Here is a 12,664-nt window from a genome sequence, read left to right on the forward strand (position 1 = left end):
ACCTTATAAAAAAGGAAAGAAAATCTCAAATTCATGCAATAAGGAATGAAAAATTTGAAATCACTACAGGATCTCTGGAAGTACAGAAGATCATCAACATCTTCAAAAACCTCTACTCTCATAGGTTCTATTACACAGAAGAAATGGACAGATTCAGAGAAACATAGGAAGTACCAAAGCTGGATAAAAAAGAGGTAAAATTGCTGAATAACCCAATTTCTATTAATGAAATTGCAAATGTGATCAAGTCCTTACCTACAAAGAAGAGCCCAAGCCCCAGATGGATTTACTGCAGAATTCTACAACAAATACAAAGAAGACTTAATGCCAACACTCCTCAAACTCTTTAATGAAATTAAAGGGAAAGCAATCCTTTCTGAATAATTACTGGAAGCAAATATTATTCTAGTACCAAAACTTGAGAAACACTCATCTAAAAAATCTCACTAATAAACAGAGATGCAAAAGTCTTCAATTAAATATTGGCAAACAGGATTCAGCAAATCATAAAGAAGATTATACACCATGATCCCACCAAGTGGGATTCATCCCAGGCATGCAGGAATGGTTCAACATACTTAAGTCAATACTTGTATTCCACCATATCAATAAACTCAAAGTAAGAATCACATGATCATTTCCTTAGATGCAGAAAAATCTTTGATAATGTTTAACAATCATTCATGAGAAGAAAGTTACAGAAAATTGCAATAGGTTTCTTCACCCATTAAAATAAAGGGCAGCTATGACAAACCAACAGCCAGCATCATATTTAACAGTGAAAAACTGAATGCCTTTACCTTAAAATCAGACACAAGACAAGGAGGGAACTTATCACCACTTCTATTCAACATAGTACTGAAAATACTAGCCAGAGTAATTAGAAAGCAATAGGAATAAAAGGGGTAAGGACAGGAAAAGAGGAAGTTAAGTTTTCATTATTCACAGATGACATGATACTTTACATAGAAGACCACCAAAACTCCATTGCAAGACTCCTAGATATCATAAATAAATTCACCAATGTAGCTGGATACAAAATCAATATTCAAAAATCAATAGCATTTCTATACACTAACAACAAAATCACTGAAAGAGAAATAACTGAACCCACACCCTTCAAACTGGCACCCCAAAAATGTAAATACTTATGAATTAATCTCACAAATAAGTTAAAGTTCTATACAGGAAAAATTATAATACTCAGAAACAGAAATTAAAGAGGATCTCAGAAAACAGAGGATTATCCCTTGTTCATGGATAGGAAGAACAAATCTTGTGAAAATGGCCATTCTCCCAAACTGTTATACAGATTCAATGCAATCCCAATGAAAGTACCATCAATATACCTCATAGATCTCAAGAAATTACTCCTAAAATTCATATGGAACCAGAGTAGAACTAGAATATCAAAGGCAATTCTAAGCAACAAAGTTAAGACAATCACAATCTCTAACTTGAAGTTACACTACAAAGCTACTGTAAAAACACCAACATGGGACTGGAATGAAAACATATCTGAAGATCAATGGAATATGTTAGAAGATATAACCAAGACTACCAACACACTCCACCACATTATCTTTGATAAAGGAGCTACACCTGTTTCCTGGAAGAATGACAATCTCTTTCAGCATATGGACACAGATGGAATCTCAGTTTGGTTTTAATTTATATTTCTCTAATAACCAATGATGATGAACATTTTTTTCATGTATTTATTTAAGGAAAAACTGATTCTCTATATGCTGAAAACTAAAATTAGACCCATGCCTATCAACATGTACTACACTAAAAGCTAAATGGATCAAAGATCTTATTATTAAAACAAAAACACTAAATGTATTGGAAGACAATTTAGGTAAAACTCTTGAAGACATAGGAGTATGTAAATAATTCATGAGCAGAAATCAAATCACATGGATAAAACTTCCCAGAATCAGTAACTGGGATCTTATCTTATTAAAAAGTTTCTACATACCCAAAGAAATCTCTTGCATTGTGAAAAGGAAACTCAAACTGAGAAAAAATCTTAGTGAACTCTCAAAGAACTTTTGTCAAAAATATATATAGAATTTTAAAAATATTAGATCCACAAAATTCAAAGACTCAATCCAAAAATGGGTACTTGAGATGAATACAGAGTTCTCAGATGAAGAAATACAAATGGCAAATAAATACATGAAAAATATTTATCATCATTGGTCATTAGAGAAATGCAAATTAAAATCACACTGAGATTCCATGTCACTCCAGAAAGAATGGCCAGGATCAAGAAAACTACCAACAACAAAAGCTGGAGAGGGTGTGGGACAAAATGAATTCTCCTTTGGTGCACTTTAGGTGGGAGTGTAAATTATTGCAGCTACTGTGGAGATCAGTCTAGAGAATCCTCAAAAAGCTATGATTGGAAGTCCTATTTGACCTAGCTATTTCACTTTTAGGCATATTTCTTAAGAACTGAAAACATCATACCCCAATGATACATGTGCACCCATGTTTATAGCAGCACAATTTGTAATAGCCAGAACTTGGAAACAACCTACGTGTCCATAAACTGAGGAATAGGTAAAAAAGTTGTGGACTTTCATACAATGGAGTACTACTCAGCTATGAATAATGATCACATTGAGATATTTATAAGTAAATGGACACAACTGAGACCATACTCTTAAGAAAAATAAATGAATCTCACATATATAAATACCATTTAGTCTCCCTTTGGTAAGAAATAGTAAGAGTACAAAAGGGTTTATGGTAATCATGGTTCCCCATTACACTGCTTTGAAGGCTTATAATGTTTGCATTCATTAGTTGATATGATTTTCTCCTGGTTTGTTTGATTTTATTATCTGTGATAATATGAACAGCTATTATGAACAAAACAAGACATTATAATAGCCAATGCCAATTTAATATCATTTTACTCTGAAGTCCTACTATGCTTTTGTTCTTCTGTTTTCATTGGTTCTATCATATTGTATCCTATTGGATTTTATTATGTGTGATAGTATAAACATATTTTCTATGGAAAATGAGATAATATAGTAGCCATTGTTCATTCTCTGTTATTTGGTTCTGAATATTCTATAATACTTTCATTCTCTTGAATGATTTTATACTATTTTGTTATGATTGACACTATTGTATATGAAGTTATGCTCATCTTTTTCAAGGAAAGAGCCATTATGGTAGTTACTGATAATTATGGGTTATCTTGTGAAATACTGTTCCTTGCATTGCTCTGTTCTCATCTCCTTTATTATGTCCTCTTTTGTTTTAATCTCATTAATATAATAAAGAAAGTAAAAACAAAATTAAAACCAAACTCTCCAAGTTCAAGGATGCGTTGATTTAGATTTCTATCCACATTCAGGAAATAAGAACTTGCTGTCATTTAGACACACATATTTTTCACCCTTTTATCTTTACATAGTCTAGAAAAATAAGATCAAGTGTATCTAAATATTCACATGGCTCTATGTAGCCATAAAAAGACAAGCACATAGTGGCCAATCTTTATTTTTTAACATATTTCTCCCTCTTATCATTGTAAAACAAAAAATTAGGTGGTATAAGTAATTAACACATTTAAGAAAGGTAGTAACAAGCTTCAGTCTATAAATATTTAAAAGACACTGTTTCATCATTAACATATGCTCTTTTTGGGGGAAAAGTAGTCCAATTTTGATGTATATACTTCTAAATTTCAGGAACCTATTATTCTAATAATTGCAGGAGTATTTTGATGATGCCACTAGATGTCACTGAGTACCTTCTTCTTTAAAATTAATTTTAAAATTTTTAAAAATTAATTTTAAAGAAGAGTTTAATGGAGGGAAATTGGATAGAGGAGATTTATTTTTAAAGAAAAAAGGAAATACATTAGACTTTCTTTTCTTCACATTAAAATAGTTACTCACATCATAAGCACTTAACACTGTCTGGATAATTCTACAGGAGATTTGAAAACATTTGAAAACTCAAAATGCACCAGACAGAAGAGAGTTCTGATCCTAGTGAGAACTATTAGAAGCCACTGAGGTTGGAAATTGACCAACGACATGAAAGATGTGATCCTACCATAAATCAAAGAGCTCCTGGGGCAGCCATTTGAAAAAGCTGCTGTAGCCCAGAAAGATACTAAGCCCCTAGACAATCCAAGCAATGAGTTGCTAGGCAGAGGGGCTGAAAATGACATCATCTTAGTATACAAAGAAGCATGCTGCTTTGCGTGAGTAGTGCCTTTCCCTCCATAAGGACTGTAAGGGCTCCACCTGACCCCAGATTTCTTTTCTCTGTTTTTCTCATTTTTCCATGGTCCTTAACCCCAAGAACCTCAGTAGAGGCTTGGGTCATGGCAGCGAACCAGTTATACAGATGCATTCCATGATATCATTCATTAAAGATACCCATATTGAGATTTAGGAGACAACTTGAGTGACTCTTTTTGAATATAGAACAATTGCTGCAACATTAATCTTCTTCCCATATACTGATACATACTGAATGAGGAACAATATCCACTTCTCTCTCAGTTGGCTTTAAGCAGTGCAAATAAGTCCAGCTGAAATACTGAATTGTAATCTTTGAGGCCAATCAGACAGTTTCACATTTCCTCACATAATGCTTTCTGTAAAAACTCTGAAAACAGTGGGAGGCAGAATCAGTCAGCTCCAGCTATGTTGAATACAAATCTCAAAATAAGGAGGTTATAAGTCTCTAGGAAACAAACAAAAGTTTACATATCAGAAACTGAAGCAAAATCACCTGAATCAAATGAAATGTTAAGGCAATTCAATTATGCAGATTGATCCTTCTGCTTGTCATTCTCCCTGCATTTTGTGAAGATGCTTTTTTCTCTACCTGGCTAACTAGTAGAACTGGTTCATGTAGTTCCTGCCTTTTTTCCTGTCATTCATTCTCAAGATACCCTCTTCTGCATGAGAAAATAAATTCTGAGAGGGTCCTTGTATAAAGGCATTTTTCTATATATCTTTTTGTGCATTGAATTTAGAACCCCTTGGTTGCCACTAAATTTGCATATGCTGTGGTGCCTACTTTTGTTATGGGTAGCTTGATCAATGTAGATTGGAATTAACTTGCTGGGAGTGCAATAACCATTCAGTAATATTACAAATATAGCTTTCTGAATTGTAAGAAAAATTAGAAAAGGATTACAATACTTGGATTTGTTAGGGCTGACGCCGCAGGGAAAGAGACCCCAAGGACTCAACTCTTGGTGAGGAAAAAAAAAGTTTATTTCCATGCGCATGGGGTCCTCCAGGCAAACGAGTGCGGAGGGCCCCGAGGGGAATTTGTGCAGGGTTTTTAAGGGCACAAGCGGGAAGCAAGCAGGTTTACAAAAGCAGATCGCATTGGTTAATTTTGAACGGCGCAGGGCTTGGCAGATGCTGATTCGAGGGGTCTGGGGCTGAGTAACCATGGAGACTGAGGGTCCTGGTCTGATCTCAGAGTGCCAGGTACAACTCGGTCTCGTTTGAACAGCACATTCCTTTACTTATCTTTACCTTTACAGAGGACAGAACATCTTGTGGTTAATGACTAGCAGATGCATTCCTTCCTGTCCTGCTCCGATATCTCAAGGAGGAATTAGGGAGTGAAACATTTCTTACAGCTCTGTTCTATAGCTCGGGGGGGGGGTTACATTACAAACGGGGAGTTGGTTCTCTCAGATTACAATAGCAGCTTTTGATTGCAGTAATATAATCTTCTAATTGCTCTTTCTCTCTTTTAAACAGAATTTCACTTTTCCCAATACTTTATCATCCCCATCATCATTTTTCCCAGTAAATAGCTTAAGTATGTATCTTCAATACGTATTTACTGTTTTTAACCTCTGTTTTCTTATAATTGGTTGTACATTTTAAAATAATACAAATTCATTTTGGAATCTGGTAAATTGTTACCTGTATTTCCTGCATCAGTACCACCTGAAATTTGGTAACCTGAGGAGGATAAAAGGGGAAAAAATGCTTGGTGCTGATCACTGCTTCCTGCCAACTTGACCATCTATGTGTAATATTGTGTGTTTGTGCTTGCTTTAGTTAATTTGAAATGTTAAGTTATCCCTTTAGATATGTTAAAATACTTAAATCTTGGGAAAAATGTCCAATTGTTCATGATATAAGATGTTTTATTTTCTTATTGCATTCTACTTGCCAGTAAGTCATTTAGTATTTTTTCCATGAATGATTTTAAAAAGATTTGTAATTTTCATTTCTAAGTCACTCAGTATTCATATTATCATACTACTTGTGCAGAAGACCAGTTTGATATAATATAGAGCAGGTAGTGATAAATATTCAAAAATGGATACAAAAATAAATTAGGGGCCTGTCTTACTCTTGTGATGAGGCCTGAGGTTGGTTTATAAAAACCATACTTCTCAATTCTCAAAATGGAGATAAAGAGTCTGTGAAATGTGGCTTACAAAGCAAGACAAAATGTTGGCTGTGGATACTGACTCATACAAATGTCTTAACTGTAATAGTTATAGTATCACTCTAACAATTTACTGGTTAAGCATAATTTGCTTTAAAATGCATCACTGGATAATCCTTAACCCTTGACTGTATATGTCACTCACTCTCAGTTCTTTTTGTAGCAACAAGCACACCCACTAATATAGCTATGTAGTTAAAAATGACAGGGATATCATGCCTAATGGTCTTTTTGCTTAATGTTATTTGATAATCCAAGTGGTTTTGTAACATATTTATCTACCTGTACATAGATGTAGATACAAATATAGGTACAGACATAGATACAGACATAAATTTTGTCTGTGTGTTTCCCATGACTATACCTCTGAGTGGGAGACTGATTGTTTTAGGTCAGGATATTTATAACTAGTTTCTATGACTCAATTTGACTGTACTCTTTTTACTTTCATGACAGTTAAAGCAGTATTGTCATTGAACATTTTTTAAAGATTTGCATGAGACAATTGTAATTTGATTGGTTTGCCAGCTTTCTTTTCAATTGTAGCCTTTTTTTTCAGCTTTGTAACTTGCTATTGGGCATTTTGTTGCTGTAATAAGTTAGTTTCTTTAAATTAGCTCCATTAGTTTCAGGTTAGTTTCATTTCTTAAACACACATACCATCTTATAATTGTTTTTCTGTATTCCTTATTTATTCAACTGCTGGATTTTGAAGGAATTACATGTATTCTCTCAATTCTGTCTTTGTGTATTTTCAGTTTGTCTTGTTTCTAAAATTACTGATAAGAATTTTATCCTTTGGGTTCTTTATTAACTTTGACTATCATCTATTACTTTTGTTTATCATTTTAAGGAAGCAGATCTTCAAATCATTTATTCTTTAAATAATGTGCATTGCTTTTTTACATTCAGATTCATTAATTTTCTCTGATACTTAGTATCTCCTTCCTTTATTTTAAAAACTAATGTGAATGAACCATTTTGGTGGTTCAAAGCTGTATCATTATGTTGCTATTTTAGGATTCTTGGCTTTTCCTATGTGAAAAATTGCTGTTGTGCATTTCACTCAGAATTGTATTATGTCACAGAGGTTATAGTATATTGTGTTGTAGTTATCATTTAAACTTTAGAAAAGTTTGATATCTTTCTGATCCAAAATTATTATAGAAGTGTTTAATTTCTATGTTTCTGTAAATCCACTTATTCCTGTTGCCATTTACTTTAATTCATTGCTTTATGATTTGTAAATCACTGTTAATTTTTCTGTATTTATCTAAGTAAGCATTTTAGTCTATTTGAAAAGCTTTTCTTTGCTTGCACTACTTAAGTAGAAAAATTTTCATGTGTTTCTTACTGAAAAGTATAGTTTTGTCATTGAACACTCTATACTACTGATGGCATGACATTACGGGCCTTAGTGTGTAAACTAAAAGATGTACTTATTTATCATAGTATGAATCCTACATTTAATTCTAAAACCTCAAGTTTTAGTTTAGAAAAACATTATTATATATTAATTAAGAGAAAATTCAATAAAAGAGACTAGAAAAACTCTTTCAGTCTACTTTGTGTGCTCTGTAATCATCACTTTGCTAGTGTGTATTTATAGTTATTTCTTTGGCAATTTGTTTGCAAGTATTCTACTCTCATATTTGCTCAAGTTTTGTTCAGTTAATCTACATGCTACTATGGGTTTAAATCCATGAATTTAATTTGTTGATATGTTTCTTTTATATGCTATAAATATTTTCTTTAATGTAAATAGTACTTATTTTTATGATTCCTAATATTTTTGAGATTTTAAATTTCACTTTATTAGTATGTGTGTAATACATTACAAGGTTACACTCCAATGGAAAGTTGATGCATCTGCTATCTTAGTACTTCTTCATTACATTTGATCAAAAGTTACATTTATAAAAAGTTGAATAGGCAGGCATTTGTTGCACATATATATGTAAATTTTTCATATCTTCCAGTGGAATTGCTCTCTTTGCCATTTGGATGGAAACTATCATTCTATTTAAAAATTTGGTCTTAAAATATGATTGATAAGAAAAATAAGATAGCTGTTTCTTCTTGTTTCAGAATTATATTTCATGGGAAATATTTTTTACAATTTCAAATGTAATCTATGGCATGTTTAAAGACAAAGTATCTTTATTTTATGTCGAATGGTTTTTATTTTCTTTTTATCGAATCTTAAAGTCTTTCCCTCTTACTTGAGGAGTGGAAAATATTTACCCAAAATAGTAATACTACTAGTATTAATGAATTCATGTATTTAACATTTGTTTTGATACTTTAAAAATTTTTAAATATAATGAAACCCAACAAAATGAAAGACATTAAAGCCAATCAAAACAAAGCAGCACAACTGGTGCAGAACAGAAATGCAGGATAATAATAAATCAGCAATGGTTAGCATAGTATTTCTTGTTATCTTCACAATTGTTATCCATTCCATTAGATAGCAAAATCACATAGAACCAAATCAAATAAAAGCAATCAAAACAGAACACTGAATAAAGCAAAAAAATCAATATTGGCAAAACAAGACACTGAAAACAATATTCAGTTTCAAAATCAACATAGAAAAATATTCTTATATTATTATCCACCAAAAGAAGTTCAGATTACCAGGCATGGGCCTGCAAACTGAATGAAGCAATGTGTGCAATCAGTTGTGTTTTATACCTCAGAAGCTGTGAACTCAGCCTGTTCTCTGAACAAGATTGTGGAGCTTGATTCTCAGCCTGCATGCCGTAGACTCACAGGAGACATTTTCTGGATTCTTTATTCATGGTCCCTCATGGCTTGCTTGTGCAGCTTACTGGAAGAACAAATTGTATCTTCTTGATTGGCTCTCTGAGAAGCAACTCCAGTGATCCTTTTGAATCCAAAACAATTACTGTACCTTGATTCCTTGGATACTCACTCATTTCCTTATATGGATATGTAAAGTCTGGCTAGGGTTTTTTCTTCTCTCTTCAACTGGCTCTGAGCAGTGCAAATAAGGCTAGTTGAGGTGTTAATGTGCCAAGTCCATAGCCATCAGACAGTCCTGTTTCCTCACATCATGTTCTCCACAATATAGGATTGAGCATGGGAAATGTTAGGGCAAATAGCTCCAGAAATGTCAACTAGAACTTCCTGTCAGGGTGAGTGAGTCCAGTGGAGGTGCAGAACTCTTTTCTTTGCCTGAGGGCCAGGTCCTGTTGGGGCAAATAAATCCAGTGGAGGTGCAGAACCCTCTTCTTCACCTGGGAGCCAGGCTCTGGCTCCCTGTCAGGATGAATGGGTCCAGCGGAGGTGTGGAACTCTCTTCTTTGCCTGGAGGCCAGGCCCTGGCTTCCTGTCAGGGCGAGTGAGTCCAGCAGAGGCAGGGAACCCTGTCCAGCCTGGCAGATCTCTCTTCTTTGCCTGGGTTCCAGGCCCTGGCTTCCTGTCAAGATCAGTGAGTCAGGAGGGGGCAGGGAAGTTTGTCCTAGCATGGCTTACCACTCTCCCTCACTTGGAACAACACTTGAAGCTCAAAAAGATAGGAAAATGACAAAAGACCAAAACGCAATCTCAAACATCCAGCCCATCCCAAGAAAGTTTAGGAGCCATAGAAGAAAATATATGCCACAAACCTGAAACACCTGAAATAACAGTAACTGAAATAAAGAAGCACCTCTGGGAAGCCTTAAAGGAATTCAAACTAGAAATAATCTCTCAGGTTAAAGAAGAAATGATCAAAGAAATGAAGGAGATGCTGAACATATCTAAAGAAGACAGAGTTAAAAAATTGGAGGAACTAAACAAAAAGATAGAATCCCTGGATGAACAATATAAGAAACAAACAGAATACATAAATCAGATGCAAAGAGACATACAGGAAATCAAAAACTCCATTGAAAATTGTAAAAACCACCTCAATGAATGTGAAGATAGAATTTCAGACCTCAAAGACAAGATTGTCGCCAGTGAAAAAGAAAGGAAAGATCTTTTAAAAATAACAATAAATCAGCAAATAACAATTCAACACCTGCAAGATGATACAAAGAGGAACAACATAAGGTTGATAGAGAGAAATGAAAAAGAAGGGGACAAAATAAAGGAGGTCAAGAGGATATGTAGAGAAGTAATAGCTGAAAATTTCACAAACATAAGAAAGGAAGCTGATATCAAGATCAATGAAGTATATAAAACTTCAAATAGGCATAACCAAAATAAAACTACACCCAAACACATAATAATGGCCACCCTAGAACTTGAAAAAAAGAATAGAATATTTAAAGTTGTCAGAGAGAAAAGACAGATCACCCATAAAGGAAAACCTGTCAGAATAAGAGCAGACTTCTCAGCACAAACAATAAAACCAAGAAGAGCATGGAGTGAAGTATTTCAGATCCTAAAGGAAAATGATTTCCAACCTAGACTCATGTACCCTGAAAAAGTGTCCTTGAAAGTGGATAGAGAAATAAGATACTTCCATGACAAAGAACAGCTGAAAACCTACATGATCACCAAGCCAAACATACAAAGAATATTGAAAGACAGCCTAGATACATTTAGGAGAAAACCATTACACAAAGCAGACAATTAAACAAACAGAAAGATAAAGATGCAACAGCAGAAAGATAACATATCAACAATAAACCAATATATAACAGTTATAATCATTAATGTAAATGGTCTCAATGTACCAATTAGAAGAAACAGACTGGCAGAATGGATCAAGAAACAAAATCCAACCATATGTTGTTTACAAGAAACCCATCTAACACAAAAGAATACCCACATATCTATTTTGGGACTTTATACAGGTACTTTTGTGGTTTGTTTATCTTGATATCAATGCTGTTTTGTCATGATTGGTATAACTTACTGATAAGAAGTGGGGTTGGAAAGATTGAAGCTCTAATTTTGTTCTTTTATCAAAGTTGTTTAGACTATTCTGAGTCCTTTTTATTTTTACAAAAACATGAGATCAAAATGTAAATCTATAGGAAAAATGATGTTGATGATAAGGGATTGTGTTTTCTGATCTTTATTATTTTCTTCTATTCATTTTTGTTTAATTTTGTCTTTTATTATTAATTAAAAAGACAAAAAAAAAAAAAGGATACCCACAGACTGAAAGTCAAAAGATGGAAAACAATACTTCATGCAACAGGAACCCCCCACCAAAAAAAAAAAAAAAAAAAAGCTGAGATGGTTATTCTGTTTGCAGACAATGTTAAGTTCAAGCCAATAACGATCAGAAGGGATAAAGAAGGTCACTACATACTAGTTAGGGGAAAATTCCAAGAGGAAGAGAAAACTATCTTAAATATATATGCACCAAATTCCAGAGCACCCAGTTATATAAAATGAGTACTAACAGAAATGAAAAACCAAGTTACCAGTAACACAATTCTAACAGGAGATCTTAACACATTATTGACATGAATGGACAGATCAACCAGACAGAAATCAGCAAAGAAATAAAAGAATTGAATTGCAGCTGTGAACAAATGGACTTAATAGACATATGCAGAATATTCCACCAAACAACAACAGAATACATGTTCTTCTCAAGAGTGCATGGATCATTCTCTAAAATAGACCATATATTAATTCACAAAACAAATCTAAATAAGTGCAAAAGGGTTGAAATTACCCCTTGCATGCTATCAGACCATAGCACTATGAAATTAGAATTAATGATAAAAGATACTACAAAATTCCCCAAAACACATGGAAACGGAATAACACACTCTTGAGTAATCAGTGGTCACAGAGGAAATTAAAGAAGAAATTAAACACTACCTACAAGAAAATGAAAACACAAGTACAACTTACCAGAATCTGTGGGATGCAATGAAAGCTGTCCTCAGAGGAAATTTATTACACTGAGTTCACACATCAGGGAAACACAATGAATACAAATAAATAAGTTGATGTTGCACCTCAAACATCTAGAAAAAGAAGAGCAAGTCAAACCCAAGGCCAAAAGAAGAGAAGAAATTATAAAAATCAGAGCAGAAATCAATGCAATAGAGACTAAAAAAATCCAAAAAAATCAATGAATCAAAGAGTTGGTTCTTTGAAAGAATAAATAAAATTGACAAGACCTAGCCAAACTTATTAAAAAAGGGAAAAAAAAGCTCAAATTCATGCAATAAGGAATGAAAGAGGAGAAATCATTATAGACCCTATAGAAATACAGAAA

This window comes from Cavia porcellus, unplaced genomic scaffold, assembly GCF_034190915.1.
Source record: "Cavia porcellus strain 051 isolate PalLab524CR breed Dunkin Hartley unplaced genomic scaffold, mCavPor4.1 scaffold_61, whole genome shotgun sequence".
Taxonomy (NCBI): Eukaryota; Metazoa; Chordata; class Mammalia; order Rodentia; family Caviidae; genus Cavia; species Cavia porcellus.